We start from the raw sequence: 20367 nt of genomic DNA, 5'->3' as shown, positions 1-20367 counted from the left end.
CAGGAAGTAAGGGTGGTGTCAGAAAGAGGACTGAGGATATCCTGGTAGAACCGGAATACTGAGAGCAACCGGAACCAATTCTAACAAAGTCGGCTCTTGGTAAAATGAAAGAGCATGCCAGATCGGAAAGCAATGATTGTTGCAGTCGAATCTCGAACTGGCGAGTATCAGACTCAAGTGTTCTCTGAGGCTCCAGTCGTTTCAACCGGATCGAAGAAACTAACAAATTCAAGGCGTTGAAGCATTTGCAAGCTCCTTGGAGAGTAGCAACGCGTCTTCTTCCGGCATCAACGCGTTGATATACTGTAGGATCCATACGACGGGCGCGTAGCGGCGGTGCATTCTGGGTGCTAGCAACTAGACCGCTGTTGACAATACAGCGGTCTGTAAGAACAGCCATGTTGGAGTCAGGCGCTGTCTCGGGAATGTCGCCCGCCATGTTGAAGACTGGCAGCGCTGCTTCGTAAACAGCACGGAGAGTCATAACACAGAGAGCAGGTAAGTGTGTGTTTGTGTGTGTTAGGGGGTGGGGATGTCAGCACAATGTTTGTGGTGGGTGCATATGTATAAACATATGTGAATCTGTGTTTTTGGTGAGAAAATTTTTGTGCATGGGGAATGTGTATGTATGCAGGTATTTTTGGGTGTCTGTTGAGAGAAACCAGAGGATTTTCTCACTCCTACATCCCTTGGATCCTCTGCACAGGTGACTAGAGACAGGGCATCACTTTTGGATCCTGATCGTGAGGGTGGAGAAGCGAGGGAGGATCACCTGGGTGTAGGGTATTTGAGGATTGGGACTGCCAGAAATCTAGTACTCATATACCACCTACTTGCTCCACCAATGGACTAAAGTCCCAAGAGGTGAAGGTCAGCCCAAATTGGTTTGGGGGCAGGTGAGACATGGTATCCCCATTTCCTATTGACAATCAACATAACCCTCCCCCAACCTTTATGGTTTATTGTAAGTCAGCTTTCCCCAATTTTCCTCATGTGATACTTAAAAGTACTGAGATGAGGAAGAGGCAGCTGAGAGTGATGAACACTATAACTTTTCGCCACTCTAGTACTGGAATGAAGAAGATGCCTGTAGGATGTTGTGAGGGTCAGGCTTGTCCCTTTAATCATGGTCAGGAAAATTAAATTGAAGCACACCTGCAACCTGTTAGAGGGTTGCAGGTGTATAAAGGGAGGAGAAGAAAGCAATACCAGGAGACGGGCAGCTAGAGGGGCAGCAAGAGGAGCAGCAGGAAACTGTGTTCGAAGAGAGGTGAACTGTGGAAGGAAAGTTTTGTGGGCTTTTCTGCCATGCACAGGATGCCAAGAGGCTGGAGACTGCAGGCAGAGAGAGTCCTAGGCAGCGTGGCTAGGGAGATGTGGCTCTGTGGAGTGCCTAAGGGCCAAGAAGGGAGCCGTGTGGAGAGGCTATCACTTTCTCTTGCATCAGCAGTGATCATTCCTCTGTGTGAAGCCAACAATACAGGGGCATATAAGGGAAACCAGAGTCAAAGGCTGTGTATCCTGCGCTGTTGGAAGAGATGTCAAGGTGACCGGTGAGTTTCTAAACAACCGAGAAACTCGGTGCACAAAGTTACCATTGTTAACAAATACTTTGTATCAGAGTGGTCTTGTTTCTCAGGGAACATGTTTTTGAAGGTCTCTGATCGAAGACCATTTCCATTGTTGAAGAATGAAGTGTAAATAATTTGTATCAGAGAGGTTGTGTGACTCAAGAAGCATGTTTTCGAACTCCCTTAGTGCTGGGAATTTCAATTGAATTCCAATACATGAACATCGAACTGTGTTAACATTGGGATGAATAGAAAAGATCTCTCAAGCCCCATTAGCGTTCATTGAATGCCGAACTGAATAAATACTTTTTTAAATTGAATAAACTATTGAAAATTGACATCCAAAGTTAATGGAACTTTGACACCAAGCAAACCTACTACATGTTGAATTCTAAAGTGAATGAATCTAATACATGGTGAATTTATAAGTGAGCAGAATAACTTTGATACCAAGCAAATTGACTACATGTTGAATTCTAAAGTGAATGAATCTAATACTTGGTGAATTTCAAAGTGAGAAGAATAACATTGATCCTAAAGAAATCTACTATATCTTGAATTCCATAGTAAAGGCGTATAATACATGGTGAATTTCAGAATGAGCAGTATTTCCCAATTAAGCAAAACCAATGTGTTTTGCACCCTGATAAAATTGAGCCAAGGAAAGAGGTGTATTGAATGCTGAATTGAGGAAAGACTTTAACTGGCATGAACACACACTGAGGAACATTTTCGTGAAGAAATCAAAGTCTTGGAGAAGAGAACGCTGAGACTTAAAGAACTACCTATGTTAACTTGAGAACAGAGCCTCAAGGTGTGTTCATATTTTAACTGGGTTAATTGGAAGAATTGCGGTACTTGAACCATGGGGAAGGGAAACCCGAGGATCTTGTAAAACTGTACCATCCTGAACCTACAAAATGTAAAACTTTGAAACGTTGTAAGAAACTATCTTATACTTGGGAAAGGGAAACTGAGGATCATTTCAACTTTGTTGATACTTTGTGTGGAACTATCTTACATTTGGGGAAGGGAGTTGAATGGAAGTTGCGAGCTGGAAGAAGCTAAGTTGCTTATTTTGAACACGGTTTCTTTGGTTGCTGATATCCCTACACATTGTATAGTTTTAGTGGTGAGGGCAAAGATAGGTTTTGGACAGATTTCTAAGTTGAACTCTTTTGACTCAGATGTTCCTAAGTTTATTCAGGTAGGGAAATCCCACTTCAGTATAGGACAAGTTAGGCCATTTTCCATCCTGACATTTAAGTTAATAACATGTTTTTGTTTGAATATTGAATTTGTTGTCTTTGTCTTACATTCTAACACCTTCACAGGCGTCAGCGGTGGGATGTGGCTCAACGATGGGGGACTCTAATATTTAGGAAGCTAAGTGCTAGAGCATCAGACCCGTTAGTAGCCACCAAGGGCTCTTTTGGGTTTGATATCTGTAGTAGTAGGGAGGGCACAATTCCTCCAGGTGAAAGAAGACTGATACCCACTGATTTGATATTGATTCCACCCCATGATACATACATTGGACTAGCACCCAAGTCAGGGTTAGCATGGAGATTTGGGATTGATGTTTTAGCAAGAGGGATAAACCCAGACTTCTGAGGTGATGTTAAGGTATTGCTATAAAATCACAGAAAGGACCCATTCCAAATTCATCAGGGTGATCTGATTGCTCAAGGTGTTACGTATTTAGCACGTTATAGTCATGAGAAGTAGAGATTCACTCAGGTTCCTTCCACAACAATACAACAAATGGAAAAATCCTACCTTGTCTTCGGTGAAGGATCGAAGCTTGAGAGAATTCACCTGATACACCCTCTATCCGCCTCCAACACAGCGAGCAGAGGGTGCCTCAGGGAAACCCTTGAGAAGGGAAAAAACCCTGTGCTGCTTGAGAGCGCGGGATCAACAGGTCGTGGAAAAGACTCGACTGATGCCTCGATGTGTGGGCTATCGGTGATCAGGTTTCACCCGGGAAAGTTTCTCTCAGAATGGCTGTGGGTTGTGTCAACGATTTCCGTAAGCGTTGATGGGTCCGTGACCGGATGTAGCTTTGGGAAGAGAAAAAGACAAGGTAAATGTTTGTGTAAAGAAAGTAGGTTGTAGGAAAGACAAAAGGGGTTATGGTTCAACCTACCCAGTCCGAGTGTGATGAGGAATGAGAGAGAGAGATCCCTGTGAGGAATGCTGGGAGGTGTAGTCCTGGATTCCCTAATGACCTGTACAAGGAAGTGAAATAAGGGGTAAGTGTAGAGATGGTATCTCTTGTCATAGAGAAAGGTTTAACTAATGGAGACAATATGACCTACGAAATGCAACTGGGTCTGATGGCGGATTCCACAGCAACACTGATCCTTAACTCAGGAGCGTGAAGACGGATGGCGGTAGTTGGTCTAAGAGGGAAGAAAAAAGAAGGAGAGAGAAACAGGGTTCAAAAGGAAGGATTCATAAGAGCTTGGTATAAGATTGGATACAGAAATCCAGGAGTTTCCTAAGCGGTGACTTACAGAGCGTGACCACGGTAAACAGTAGCAGCGCACTGTGGTTTCCTTTCCGGGTGTTCAAGTACTGTGACCAGGTTAGAGGGAGGAGATTCCCCCAGTGACGTAAAGGGATCTAGACCATCAGTTTCTGCGCACAACGCCATCTTGGGAGAAACAGCATGAAGTGAAGGCATAAAGCGCCAACGGCGCAGCAAAGACTGCCTTCGTGAATTATCCGTAACACAAGGGGCTCAAGGAAAACTCTGGGGAGGCTGATGAGAACATTGATGGCCCTCCCAAACCTGAACCTAGAAATATTATGAGGGTGAACCAACTATGCTCCAAGGTTTAGCTGTAGCCCAAAGCAATGACTCCATTTTGGCTGAGGCTTTTTCACCGGTGGTTTCAGAGCCCGAGGGTCGGGAGCAAGGGGAATCATTTTTCTTCCTGAAACATGGGTTTCTCTATAGGGGAGACACCTCTCCAGAGTGCAGGGTAAAACTGCAGGTGGTGATCCCAAGAAGTCATAAACAGGTGATCCGAGAGAGAGAGCTCAGTCACATTTGACAGGCGATCATCTGGTACATTTGAAACTTGTCATCCAAATAGGAGAAAGAAATGTCTGGCTTAGAATGGATGAGGATATTTAAACTTTTATGCAGGCGTGTATAACTTTTAAGAAAACTAATACTCATATACGCCCTATATGCTCCACCAATGGACTAAAGTCCCAAGAGGTAGAGGTCAGTCCAAATTGGTTTGGTGGATCAAATTTACAAAGTCAGAGATCAGGGGGAAACGTTAGCTTTCTCAACCATGTGAACTATTGTTTAGGGATAGACTTTAAGGCTTTGAACACATAAGCTACACCTCTCCCCCATTAGGAATTCTGTAGGGGGAAATAATTTCCACCTTTTTTGTCTACAAGATTATTGTGTACCAGAGAGAGACAAAATAATAATCTCTTTAGTTTTACAAATACATTTTCCCTTTGTCATGGGACTTTATGTATTACCCCCTGGAGAAAGAGAATTAGAAATGCTACCTATATTTTCCTAGGGACAAGCCTTGAAGTTTCTCCTTCTGAATATCTCTGATGACCCCATTAAGATCAAACATGGACAAATGGTGGGAAGTTTAAGATATAAAGTCTTGTGGGAACATTTTTCCCATAAGCGGTTGAAAGAAAGGTCCCATGAGAAAATGTCTGATGAGGAGGGAAGCTCAAATTCTTTTCCCAATCTTTTAGAAAAAGAAAGACCATGTTCTATTGGAGAAGAAACTCTACCAGAATTATCTATCCCCATAAAAGGTGTGGGAATGCATAATACAAGGGAGATAGAGGGAGACCATTAAGAACTGATGAAAACCTCTGTGAGGCCCTATAGGGCCCCAATTAGTCTACATCCAACATTCTATCTTCCTTGCCAGAACTAGTGCCTATCTATCCTTCCCAGATAACAACAGCACTTGAACAGGATGGCACAATGTCTGAGTCCCTATGGAAGCAAGCAAAGGGAGGACATTATCCTCCACTAATAAACCCACTTCTTGACCTCTACCGAAAGTGTTATTCTTGCAAAGGGTATGAGCATGCAGTGAGGCATTGTCCATTGAACTTAGTTGATCTTCCCAATCCATCACCACTCAGAGAACCTGGCCAGACTCAGTGGAAAAAGGACAAAGCAACTGGGTCATCATATAATAACGTCTTATACACTCAATCTCAGGGTAAGAAGTTAGAAGGAAAGAAAAGCCTAAAGAGGTCGGGAAAAAGGGAAGAAACTGTGAGAACCAGAGTGAACCGTATGTCTGTTTACATACTGGAGGCAAAACCTCATATAACATCCTGTAACATTAGAGAGAAAAATTGTCTGGCCGGAATTGGATACGGGAAGTAAAGAAAGTGCCATAAGAACAGGCTACTCCCTAAAGGATGGAAGGAAATAAGGAAGGAAGGGGTAACATGTGTACATGGCCATATGGAAAGACACCCATTAGCCCAAATCTCTATTACCATTTTTGGGAGGAAAATAAACCTGACTGTAGCAGTGATTTCCAACTTACCAGCTATGTTAGTCCTGGGAAGTGATGTGCCCAATTTGATAAAAGGTTTCATGAGTGGACCAAGTAAGATCTAAGACTCCGAAAGTTGGGCATCATAGTCAATTAAAACTGGAACCTCCCGGGTTTGAAAGAGGAGTTAGTGAGGAAAAAGGTGTAAGTTCCTTGAAATTTAACCCAATATCGCAGCAAACAGAATCCATCCTAAGGGATATGCAGAGTTTCTTGGACCGTCAACCTTGTTGCTCCACAGTTTAAGGCCAGAAGGACTGAGAGCAAGATAAGGTAACATTTATTTTCCAGTTTCCATGTGAAGCAACTCGGTTGAACCCTCATTTTGGAAGGGAATGTGAGAAACCAGAGGGTAGTCTCACTCTTACATCCCTTGTATCCTCTGTGCAGGTGGCCAGTCGAAGGCCATAGCTCTTGCATCTTGACCATGGGGGTGGAGAAGCGAGGGAGGATCACCTAGGTGGAGGGCTTTGAGGATTGAGACTGGGGTGCCTGCAGGTGAGACATGGTATCCCCCTTTTCCTATTGACAACCAACCTAACCCTCCCCTGACCTTTATGGGTTTTGGTAAATCAGCTTTCCCCACATTTTCTCATGTGGTTCTTAAAAGTACTGAGACGAGGAGGAGGCAGCCGAGAGTGATGAACACTTTACCTTTTCATCACTCTGGTACTGGGACAATGAAGAAGTCTGTTGGATGTTGTGCATGTCAGGCATGTCCCTTTAACCATGGTCATGGTTAACCTTTTAGAGGGTTGCAGGTGTATAAACGGAGGATAAGAAAGCAATACAGGGAGAAGAGGCAGATAGAGGAGCAGCGGGAAACCAAGTTCGAAGAGAGGTGTACTTTGGAAGGAAAGTGCTGTGGGATGGTCTGTGTGCACAGGATGCAGAGATCTCTGGGGACTGCAGGCAGAGAGAGTACCAGGCAGTGTGGCATGGGAGTGGACTAAGGGCTAGGAAGGGAGCCGTGTTGAGAGGCTATCCCTTTCCCAATCATCAGCAGCGCTCATTCCCTTGTGTGAAGCCAACAGCACAGCAGCATGGAGGCCAGAGTCCAGGGCTGTGTATCTCGAACTGCTGTAAGAGCTGTCAAGGTGACTGGTGAGTTACTAAACAAATTAGAAACCCGGTGTGCAAAGTAGTCATTGTTAACAAATAATTTGTATCAGAGTGGTCGTGTGTCTCAGGATACACATTATCGAAGGTCTCCAACCAAAGAGTCTTTCCATTGTTGAAGAGTGAAGTGTACTTCGGATTGGTCACGTGACTCAAGGAGCAGGTTTTCGAAAGTCTCCAAGTGCTGTGCATTTCAATTGAAGTAAAATCCATGAACATCGAACTGTGTTAACATCGGGCTGAATAGAAAAGACCTCTCAAGCCCCATTAACGTTTATTGAATGCCGAACTGAATGAATACTTTTTGAAATTGAGTAAACTATTGAAAATTGACAGCCAAAGTGATTGTAACTTTGACACCATGCAAATCTCCTATTTGTTGAATTCTAAAATGAATGAATTTAATACGTGGTGAATTTCGAAGTGAGCACAATAACTTTAAAACTAAATAAATCTACTATATGTTGAATTTCAAAGTGAAGGAGTCTAATACATGGTGAATTTCAAAATCAGCAGTATTGCACAGCTAAGCACAACCAATGTGTGTTGAACCCGAAACTGAACGGAACTTTAAAATTGAGCCAAGGAAAGAGGCGTATTGAATGCTGAATTGAGGAAAGACTTTAACTGGCATGAACACACACTGAGGAGCAATTTTGTGTAGAAAACAAAGTCTTGAGGGAGACTTTAAGAACTATCTATGTTGACTTGAGAATGGAGCCTCAAGATTTGTTAATATTTGAACAATGTTACTTGGAGGAATTTGGTACCCTGTCTTTGGGGAAGGGAAACCGGAGGATTGTGTAAAACTATACCATCCTGAACATACAAAAGGTAAAACTTTGAGACTTTGTATGCAACTATCTTATACTTGGCAAAGGGAACCAGGGGATTGTAAAACTGTGTTGAGATTTTGTGTGGAACTATCTTACATTTGGGGTATGGAGTTTAATGGAAGCTGCAAGCTGGAAGAAGCTCAGATCCTTATTTTGAACAGTGCTTCTTTGCCATACACATTATATAGTTTAAATGGTGAGGGCAAGGATAGGTTTTGAACACAGAGGTATTCCTAAATTGAACTCTTCTGACTCAGACTTTCCTTAGTTCCTTTAGGTCGGGCAATCACACCTTAGTATAGGGCAAGTTAGGCCTTTTTTCATCCTGACATTAAGGTAATTAAGTGTTTTTGTTTGAATATTGAATCTGTTGTCTGAATCTTAAATCCAGATTCCTTCACACTGTGTGGCTTTGGGGGGTGGGGTGCACGGTTTCTGGTCGGGAGTGAGAGGAATGGAAAGGAGGATTTTGGGGTGAAACTGCAGGTAAAATGATCATCCTGGAAACGTGGTATAAAAGTGGGGGCGGGAGTTGGACGGGAGGTGGGGGAGCAGTTCAAAGGGAATGTTTCAGTGGGCAACAACCCCTATAAACGGCATTTCCTGTACTATTAAGGCCACTCCAAATTGGCCTAGAAAAAACAGCTCTATTTTGGTATGGCTCTGAAAGTGCAATATTTTCACATAGAACCCAGAAAAGGTCTAGTATTTCATTTTACATATAATGACAATCAATTTAATAATAATGATAATGATAATATTTTGTTCTTATACAGTGCGTTTTGCCAATTTCTTGTGTATGGGATGTAGCGGGTGGGTTGGTGCATTCAATCCACCCTCCTCTCATTTCTGACGTTATTGTGTGTTGCTTGCTGTGCATGTGGCAGTGTGCATTGTCTGTCTTTGCTGCCACTCTGATCGAAAGAGCTAGTTTAGCCTCTACAGAGAGTTTTTTTTTCCCCTCAGGGGTTCAAAGACTGTTATTTTACTCATCGTCACATTAACTTAATGCATGGTCAGGCTTTGCCCTCCAGGGGTGGGATTTTGTAGGGACCTGGACAAGCTTTGAGAAGTATCAATTATAATTTAAATCTATACCATGTTCCGCTCGATTTGAATAGTTTCTTTGTGCTGGGGGATCTGCAAGGGAGACAGGTTGGGTTTCGTTAGTGCAAACGGAGGGACAATGCCGGATAACTTTGCTGCTGCATTGTGTTGTGCATTTCAGAAAGTGAGTTCTGTGTATGGGTATGAGTTATCAAGGGCACTTGTGTGTGTTCATTGAGAATGTCATGCACACGTTTGTGCGAGAGCTCGATGTACAGTTCGGCTGGTTGATTGTGTAGGCTGGGCGGGGTTGTTTCATTGTACTGTGTCGATGGCTTTGTCAATGTAAATGCAGTAGTGTCGTGTGGAAAGTAGATCTGCCCTCAGTGCAACAGAATAGTAGACAATCATTGGCAAAGTCACCATTTTATGTTCAATTGTATTTATGAAATGATATTTTGAAGCAACAGGAGCAGAAAAAGTGGTGGTAAAAACCAAACATTAAAGTATAAAAACTAGTTTAACACAAATTCTTTCATTCAAAGGGATTTGGGAAATGTATGTAGTTGGAGAGGGGGCATGGATCTTGATTACTGTTTCCGCAGCCATTATCAGCCTGACTGTCAAAATCGCATGTATATGCAACATTTCATTATAGCAGAAAACCATTAAAGTCCTATTGAATCTCTATTCTTTCATCACTTGCTAGATGTAGGCGCATGCTGTAGAAATTCATTTTAAATTACATTGCGGCAGGCATTTACACTTTTTTGTACTGCAAAGGACAGGAAATGGGTGCCAACTTGGATCAACCAGGTTGAACCCACATTTGCACTTTTCAGTGCAAACAATGAAAACTTAATGGAGAGTATGAACATGCCCGTAAGTGCACACATTGGCAGGCCCTCTGCGCAATGTACACATTTTAGAACATTCCCCCTGTCCCAGATCACCGAAAGATCACTCCCAGACCCAAAGATGATGCAAAGGCTTTTATGGATATTGTAATGTGCCCTATGGCCGTCCTTTTCTCCCTCTCGCATCTTGTTTAGCAACTCCTCCATAACCCAGTGGTAGCTGTTCCCAGATTTGTGGATAATGTACATTGACCCCTACCGTTTAAATCTATAACGTGCACTGGTTGTGATTACCTTAAGGCAGGATGCCCTCTCTAACTAAACTCCCTTATGGGCTTCCTTAAACTGACCCTACTCTTCCCAGTGGTTGGTGGTCTAGAGAGGTGGGGATAGTGCTTTACATACATCTTGCTAGATTCGATCTTTCATCTACCCCACTCAGACTCTCCTCTCCCTATCTGAACTTCACACCTCTCTTCACCTCCAACTCCTCTCTTTAATCTTGTTCTTATTTCCTCTGCCTGAAATGTCTTTCACTCCCTCTAGAATGCACTCTAGGGCCCTATATTGTTTAACCCTCCTTCCTCCTTATTAGTACACTTTCCTCTGCACTCCTACTCTTGCCTCCACTCAACATCTCCCTCCTGCCTACTACAACACACTCCTCCACATACGTCCCTCCTTCCTACTACGTCTTCCTCTCAACTACAACTCGCTCCTTCCTGCTACAACTTCCTCCTCTGTACGTTACTAGTCCATCCTCTATTCACCAGAGAGAAAGGGGCATTTATTCAGAATTGGGGGACAGAATTTCAGTATGCATTTCCTCTGCTCGCCATAATAGCTTGCACACCTCTGCATTCTCAGTTGCAGGGCAGAATAGTGGTACGTGTGAATCCATTTCAGCCAGCACAGGCATAACACCTATAGGCAGTGGTAAATGTAGTCACTTCACTATTATTTATTCCCATGTTCAGATATCCATTGTTACACCTAATCCTTGGTCCACATCCCATGGTTCTGGAGGGCACCCTCCTGCTGATGGCATTAGTGGTTTTCGGTGTAGATGGTCCCCTGAGAACATTTCAGTAGAGTCTTCTTGGTTTGTATGACAGCCATGGGCCAGTAACACAATGAGGGCCTATGAATCTACCTGGAAGGCCAGGGTGTAGTGGTGCTCACAGAGATTGCTGGATGCTTTTAGAATTGAGCTAACTCAGGAAGTACATCTTTTGGGTTAGTGGGTTCCCACTAAGGGGACATCCACTGGTTTGTTGACTTGTTAAGGGTCTCAGAGTTAATTATCATGCACTCCTAGGTACTTCAGTCTTTGGGATGTTAATTGTGTACTCTTCAAGTTCGAGCACTGGCCAGTCAAATTGTTCATGGTTAGGTGTCTGGTGTCATTCAAGTGGTTGCTGCTCTCAGAGCTTTGGCTTTATCAGGGCCCTTTTCCTGTCCTGAAGATAACACATTTCACATCTATGGCAGAATCAAGACTATTCCTAGGATCTCCAGGTTTCTCTGTTTTCAGGCTGTTCTATACACGTGTGCGTCAGATCTCTCAGCGTGTATGATCTTGCACTGCTGATTTAAGAATATCTGCTGATTATTTATTCATTTCCTTCCATGCACCTTTTCAACCGGTATCCACCCACCCCTCAGGTGAGTTAGGTGTGTTATGTCACCAGCTGGCATTAATATTTTTTTGGGGGCAAATCTGGTAGGGGTGCCATGGCGTCCTAGGCTCTTTCGTCTAGGATCATGCTGATATTCTTAGGTTGGATGACTGCTCTAACGAGCAGTCTTTCCACAGGTTGTACTGCAAGCCGGTTGAGTTGCTCAGACATTTAAAAGATGGCTGATTATACACACACATATGCCATTTTGCTCACTTTTCAGGGACCTGCAAGATTCTTCTTTGTTCTTCTCATCTCCTGTTTGAATTTGTCAGCTGATGTAGCATGAGACCGAAGTGAGTTCAATGTACCATTGCTTTTGTGGTCACATAGGGCACACACAGCAGCTGCCCATTTTAGGAGCAAGTGTGTGGTACTTCTGCTGCCTTCTCTGACATTTTCCTCAGACCTCTTACCAACTTATGTAAAAGTCATCCATATATGAGCACACTTCAGACCATGCCATGTACTTTAGAGAGACAGCCCAGCAACCTGTCTCCTCCTTCCTCTCTTATGTAGTGTAAATAGCTGTTAATGGGTCAAGGTGTAGCTTACCTGGCTCCAGGAGACGCCCTGCCAGGAACAGCACACAAACTCATGCATATGCTAATCCCTGACAGACTGCACATACCAAAGGAAGGACAGCCCGTAACATCTGGGTGAATAAAGCACAGTTGTTTTTGCCCTGGTCCTATTATTTAGCTGTGGCACAAGGAAGGAAATCCGCCTGTGTAATTTAGCTAGCAATGGGCCAGAGAGACTGCAAACTCGAAATTGCAGGCTTATTGGAAAGTCCATCATATCCCCCAGCCCCAAACCTCCTGTCTGCCACTGCCAACACACTGCACTTTATCATCCTGCAGTCGTCGCACCTCCTTGGCTCCTTCTTTACTCTGCACATTTCTTTAAATGAGGAATCCACATTCCACCTTCCATTGTATCTGCTCCTCATATAATCATGAAGAATCCCCTGCAGGGTTGCAGCACAACTCTGATACCAAAGCTCTGGTGCCATGCCAAAACCTGATCAGTTGTGTCTCTCAGTGGCAGTGGAGAGGGGCTGTAATGTTGGGCTGTGTGAGAAGAGTTTGGGGCTTGTGGGAGACAGCGAGGTCGACCTCTGGTCCAAGGGAGCAGGGACTCTGGCACCTGCCTCGACCAATACCTAACAAACACCTGACACATGTCTTGCCCTAGCAACGAGAGGGGCAACATTCCTAGTAGGTCACTGAGCTCAGCACGTGAACATATTAGAGTGAGGATTTTAGGCACCTTTCAGCCGCTAAGCAACATACTAAGGAAGGTGAAATTAAGGTGAAATGGGTGACTGCTGCCCTCGAATTGCAGGCCTCCATTCCAGTGAACCTTAACTTCTCACCTCCCATAAGCTTTTCCCTCAACTGCCAATTTGCAGATGCTTCCTTTGTTTCTCAAGTATCAATTTGAGAGAGAGAGAGAGAGAGAGAGAGAGGTGGCATTGGGAGCTAGTGAAATCAGACCTCTCTGCAAATAGATGGGTAGGAACGCAGGGTTCAAGGTTGTTTTGCATTGTAAGGCCTACTCCTGCCTTTCCCTGGCTAGCCGACTGCCCTCTTATATCTCCTACCGCCTTAAACTACACACAGAAACCCGTTACCACATCAACACTAACCGAGCCATGATTAAGCTCTCCTCCATCGGTAGTTAAACAGACCCAAAGTGCTGTAGTCTATCACATTTTGGTTTCTTCCTGTGGATAACATACTGACACATTTCTCTGCCACAGAAGGCAGATTGGCACTCAGGTACCTCCACTTCTGCACCCATCAAAACCACAGGTTTTGCATCTACTTTTCCAACTGTCCACTAATTAACCCCACACCCCTTTTCCTAAAAGAGCCAAGCGCTGTGAGGTCACCAATAGATTCAGGCAGACTCTATACAAGACCACTTACATTACATAACAGTACAGGCGTCGTTGCTGGTCTAATATAGGTTTTGAACATGCATTATCGAAAGACTTTATGCCGTGCCACAGAATGTTGATTATTCCTAGTGATTTACATTGGAGAGTCAGGATTCTATTAAGGCATGGGGTGAGGGTTACCCCACCCTATGACTACCCTTCCCACATACATTGTTTTCATAATAGCTGCAGAGGGTTTCAACAGTATACCGTCCTTTCATCCACACCCGTTTTTACGACGGGTGTTTTGCCGAAAAAAACTTGTCAAATTATTTTGGGGGGTGGAGGGGTTGTGCAAGGGCATATAAAGGGTTGGGGGTTGGGAAATAAAAGAAATAGGTAAATGACAGGGGGATTAGGGAGCAACCCTCCAAAAATGATGTAAAAGAAATGTTGAAAGGTTTTTTACGGCAAAAATTCTGCAGCAAAACACCCTTTGTAAAATCGTGTGTTGATGAAATGACATAGAACCGGTTTCAAGACTTGCTTTTGAGGCCAGTGAAAGTTCTGCCGAGCTCACAGACTGGCGTTGGCACTCGTCCTGTTTCTTCCGCGGTTGCCTTTGTTGATGTCTGTAGAAGGTCATATTGCAAAAGAGGACACATTGGGGGCTATAGGGATGGGTATAGGATTTACTGGAGCATTGGACAGAGGGGTGGAACTATGGGCACTGTAGTTTTCTTTTCGTTTATTTACTGTTGATACAATGAGGATTATTACTTAATAATACCCACCTTCGTGAAATGAATAGAATGCCGAACCCATCTTAATAATTAACATTCTCATGCTGCAAGCATATCACAAAATGTGATTCACAATGTATGCATCACGTGCACTACTGCAAATTGCTTCCACTAACCTCTTTCAAGGCACATCGAAAGCAACCTGACAATGTCACCTGCAAATAAACTGCCACCAGACACTAATCTTGTTTGTCAATCCAGTGATGACTAATTTCCTAGCAAGCATGTAATAGAGCATAGCTCCTTAGTACTGATGGGGTCTGGCTTGCATAATGGCATTCAGGCATTTAGACAGAAATGCGGCCTCTAATGAGTAAATGGGGTCTATCAGACAATAGGTCAAGAACCCCCAATGCGTGTGCGACCTTCAGAATTCAATAGGCTTTTGCAATAAAAGGTTTCAGAACACAGTACCCTGCATTTGGCAAATGTTGATAAAGGCCATGGAAAACAATTTATATACATTGCTCCATTAGTGTATGACGTCACTTCAACATCAGCCCACGTTCAGAAAGGTCTATCATGCCTATTGTAATAGTATTGCTTGTGCTAGTGATAATGGACATTCTGGCCGAAGGATGTCCGTGATTTGAAAGCTCAGCAGGCTTTTGAGATTGTGACTAAACGGAATATTGTTGCATTTAATTTAAACAAATTTCACAACGTATACTTTGAAACATGTTCATATTCACAGTATAGTTTAGCCTTATATAGCTAAACCAGAAATCACGATTTACAGTGCGATAAAGCCAGAAACAGCTCTCAATCTCAATTTAAACGTGCTATGGGTGTACATTCCCTGTATACTAATAGATCTCACTAAATAAACATTGTACTACACATTCCATGCAAGTAACGTGCAAAACTCCATTCGGTCAAATTGGCACTAAAGAGGCGCACTAGGCGTGCATCGCTATGACGAGTGCGCTAATCTGAATCCATGCCACTTGGGAGGAAACTGCATCCAGTGCATAGGCCTGCAGCGGGTTTTTTCCTGAGGACCTATCAGCTACATGTGTGGCATCTCCCTTCCATATATAGATTGAGAAATTCTATTTTCATAATACACCATTTCTGGGCTCCATGAATGTATCTCATCCTCAAATGCTTCATGGCTATACCATGGCAAAATAGTGCTGTATAATCCACTGACCCCTGAACACATGCCAAATTTGAAGTTTGCTAACATTGTGAACTTCCAATTATATCTGTAAAATGCTGCCACAGTGACTGCTTTCCCATTTTAAATCAAATAGTGTTTATTTATTAATTTATGTGTTCATGTATAAAGCGCACCAAACCCACAGGCATCAAGGCGCTGTTACATCAACCAGGTACTCGACATGACATGTTTAAAACAAGACAGTACTTCAGACGGAGACCCAAGGAGTCTCTTTAGGCAAGCAGCCACGTTCATAGTGACCTCCAGAAGGACCAGTATGATTTTTCAGCTCGCAGGGACGGTGGGAGTCGGTTCCAGTGTTTAGCTGCAATGGATGGGAAGCTCAAGCCACCAGTTTTCACCCATTTGAATTTAGGTTGGGTGAGGCGGTGAGCATACGCTGCTCTAGTTGAATTTTCTGTAAGGGATTGATAAGGGCCACAATGGAAAGACATCTGTGTGTGATTGATAATGTTTTGAATAGGCTATCTAGCCAGTGGACCTTTCTTCTAGCAGAGGTGATGTGTTGAAGTTTGGGGATGTTAAGCGCTGCTTGCAAGGCATTGTTCTGGATCACCTGCATCTTCCTGATGTTGTGCTCTGAAGTGCCTGTGAAGAGAGCGTTGCAATAGTGGATCAGGGATCCAGTGATAGCCCTGAAAATTGAGATGCAGCTGTCAGGGGACTGGAAAAGTCTGGAGGCGTTTGTGGTGTATGCGACAGAGGAGTCAGTGGAGTTCACCTGACGGGTGAGCGAGAGGGTAGTATCTAGGTAGACATCCAGAGTCTTCACTGAGGGACAAACTGTGATCCTAAAGCCATCAATAGTGACAGAAGAATATTGAGCATCAAGCCTACCAGGAGGATTTCAGTTTTTTCATCATTATGGCAGAGGCAGTGAGTGGCCATCCAGGATTAAATGGTTGTGTAGGCAGTGTTTAGAGTCACAGCATCGTCCTGGTAGTTGCTGGAGATAGGGAGCAGAATATGGGTGTCATTGAAATAGTTAGTGTAAGATATGCCAATGGAGTCTAGTAAGTTAAATAGTGATTTCATAAAGATATTGTAGAGGGTTGGGGAAACACATGACCCTTGAGGTACTCCAAGGGAGATGGGTGGTGGAGGGGCACTGGTGTTCTCTGTGAATACCCTAATGGTTCTATCCTGCAGGAAGGAGGTAATTCATGAGGTTGCCTTGGGCGAAAAGTTGCCTGCTTCAGTTAGGTAGTGGCAGAGGATTTTGTTGTCGACCAGGTTGAACGCAGCTGATAGATCAAGGCGTAGAAAGAGGGCAGGCCTGCCCTCATCCCTGATTTCATCAAGCTGGTTCTTCAGATCAACCAGAGCAGATTCTGTGCCGTGGCCTGGGTGGAACCCCGACTGATGCACACCCAGGATGTGGTAGATTTCCAGGTAGCATTGAATTTGCAGTAGGCTGCTCTGTCTAGGATTTTCAGTAAGAAGGGGACTGCTGTAATTGGTCAGTAGTTGTTAAGGTTGATGGGGTCAAGGGAAGTTTTTTTTAATGAGTGGGATAGCCCATGCCTCATTGAGGCAGGTAGGGACTACCCCGGCAGAAAAGAAGGCATTGATAAGGGTGGCTATGAATGCTGCCAGGATGTCAGAGCAGTCTTTGATGAGGGCTTCTGGGCAAATATCCCCTTTGCATCTCAAGGGCTTCAGTCCCTTTAGTAGAGTAAAGAATTCTGCCTCAGAGACATTGGAGACATGAAACTAAGGAGTATTTTGTGGGTGGCAGTGATGGGGGGTGGTATGTGGCATCTGCTGCTGAGCTTTCATAATGGATTGTTTGTGATCAATTTTTTTACAGAGGTTTTCAATTTTGCTGAGCATAGTATTTGGGATATTAATACACCAAGTCTCATCTTCCATGAGCGTAATGGAGGGGTTAGCAGGGGCTTGAAGTTCCCTGAGGATGGAGAAGATATCGTGGGTGTTGGATTTAGCATTGGAGAGTCTGGTATTGTATGTAGTCGATTTAGCCAGGAGACTCGCTTGTTTATACCGTGTTGCTGCAGAAGCAAACAGCGATTTCAAAGAATCTGAGGGTGATTGTTTCCATTTAGATTCTGCAAGATGTGGGTTGGGGCAGAGCTCAAGAAGGCCCGGGGTGAACCAAGGATGTCCAACTATGTCCTTTGAAGAAAACCTGCTACACACCTTGGGTACTAACATCAAATCCACCCCTAAATCGTTCCTTCTGGGAGACCTCAACCTAGGGTACAATGGCCCTGATGATGCAGAAGTTGCATCACTCTACTACTCATTAAGCACCTTTGACTTCCAGCAATGCATCAATACACAACAAAGGTTGCATCCTAGACTGGATCGCAGACCTCAACTGTCAGGTGACCATCCTCTCTAACAGCCCCTGCCCATGGTCTGACCACAATATAGTGCAATTCTCCATCTCACCATCCAGACATGCTTCGACCAATGCTATCCTGCTGCACCCACCCTTGCCTGTAGTTCGAGAAACCTCACCAAGGAATGTCTTGCTCCCCTGCTCTGCTCACTCAAATCTGAATCACCTTTTGACAATGACCCTAACTCACTCGCAGACCTATACACCAAAATCCTTACTATCGCCATAGATACCATTGCCCCTCTCAAACCTCACAAGGCCAAACCATCAGCACATAGAAACTCCTGGTTCACCCCAGACCTTCTAACGCTCTGATCCCTCATACGGCTTGCAGACTCTAACTGGAAGAAAACCGCCTCTGAAGCGGCAAAGCTGCAGTTCACAACTGCTACAAAACTCTACAAAATAGCCATTCTTGCTGCCAGATCCACCACATACAATGCCTGCATTGCTGATGCCAAATCCAACATCCGCAAAATATTCACCATACTCAGGGAACTGGAAACCCCCTTGACCCCCCAGTCACCATTATCAAAGACAATCTCTGGTGCACTAGTATCCAAAAAGCCATGCTTGGGAAAATCAACACACTACAATGTAAAGTTGACAGTAAACTATCGATAATTAACCCCTCGCAAACTTCTCAGATGACTGCATGCTCCCCCACAGCCAGTACACAAAATATCCCCCTGTTCTACTTCACTAATGTCTCAAATGATGAAGTCTTAACCATGCTAAAAGGCCTCAAACCGTCTCGGTGCAAAGGGGATACCTGTATGCCGAGTCTCATTAAAGACTGTGCCGCTATCCTTTCTCCTCTCATTGCCTCCTTCATTATCACCTCCTTCTCCACGGGCATAATCCCCACCGGCCTCAAGGAAGCCTGGGTACTTCCCCTCATCAAAAAAACATCACTAGAGCTCACCATCCAGACCAACTACCATCCCACCACATCAGTCCCCTTCCTGCTAAAAACCCTAGACAGGGCAGCCTACCTGCAAATCCACTGTTTTCTAAAAGACAACCATATTCTAGGTATCCATCAGTCTGGGTACCGCTCAGGCCATCGGACAGAATCCACCATAATCGACCTAAAGATACAGATTAATGAAATCATGGATGAAGGCAAGCCTTTCCTGCTGCTTCTCCTCGACCTATCATCTAGCTTCGAACTCCTAGACCACAATATCCTTAGACAACACCTGTCCTCCTCAGCCAATTTCACACCTGAAGCCATATCCTGAATCTCCTCCTTACTAGGGGACAGGTCCCTATGAGTATTTGCAGAGAATGCCAGCGCCCCCCCAGCACCTATCGCCTGCAGTGTGCCCCAAGTTTCCATTATTTGCCCGTCTTGACTCCATCGGCATATCATATACAATCTATGCCGATGACACGCAAATATTACTGCCCCTCACCGACAACCACTTTGATGACTCTTTCCCCCTTAACATTGTCTACATGACAATCCAGCCCAGGATGGCCACCCTCTGCCTTTGCCTGTATGACGAGAAGACAGAGATTCTTCTTGTAGGCCCCACATCGGTGATCAGGAAGCTTCAACATTGACAGATTCGCAATCACAGTGCCACTTTCTGTGAAAACCCTCAGTGTTTATCTTGACTCCACATTATCCCTCTCAGGGCACGTCAACGCCATTGCCTCCTCCCACGCATGTGTGACCAAGCTAATAAATGCCACCTGATCCTATCTCTCCCCTGACAGTTGCCTCACCATTGCTCGAGCCACCATAGGTTCAAGGCTCGACTATTGCAATGCCCTTTTTGCAGGCACCACTGACACCAACATCCGAAAAATGCAGGTGATCCAGAATAACACACTCAGAAATGCCCTGAAAATCCCCAAATCCGAACATATCACAGCAGCATGGAAAAAAGTCCACTGGCTCCCTATTCGTGAACGGATTCATTCAAAATCCTCTCCGTCACACACTGATGACTATCCATGTCGCTCGACCCTACTTATGCCAAAAAATCACCCTGGCGTCATCCTCCAGACCTACTAGAACAGCTTACATACTCACTGCATCACTCAGCCTAAATTTAAACAGGCTAAAGCTGGAGTATCTAGCTTCCCAGTCATTGCAGCCAGACATTGCAACCTCCTCCAACCTACGCTACGTGCTGAACACTCCTATTGGACATTCCGGTAAGCCTTAAAAACACTATAATTTTCATTAAGTTCCAGGACGAGCCCGCATCTCGGCTTAAACTGTGTAACTCTTCACTGTATGTATTATGTATTATATATAATAATGTCTGCAATCTTCTGAGTAACTGGTTATGCAAACACTGCCTTGATGCCTCAGAGCCTAGCGCGCTATATAAATGTCAAAATAAATAAATAATCAGAGGGTTTGGAATTACATAGTTCTAAGGGGCCGATGGTGTTGACGGCTGTCATCAAGGTCTCTAAATACAGTTCAGTGAG

Source organism: Ambystoma mexicanum, chromosome 4q (assembly GCF_040938575.1).
Source record: "Ambystoma mexicanum isolate Mex_15411 chromosome 4q, UKY_AmexF1_1, whole genome shotgun sequence".
Classification (NCBI taxonomy): Eukaryota; Metazoa; Chordata; class Amphibia; order Caudata; family Ambystomatidae; genus Ambystoma; species Ambystoma mexicanum.
The sequence above is the reverse complement of the archived record's forward strand: the minus strand, read 5'-3'. Positions refer to the sequence as shown.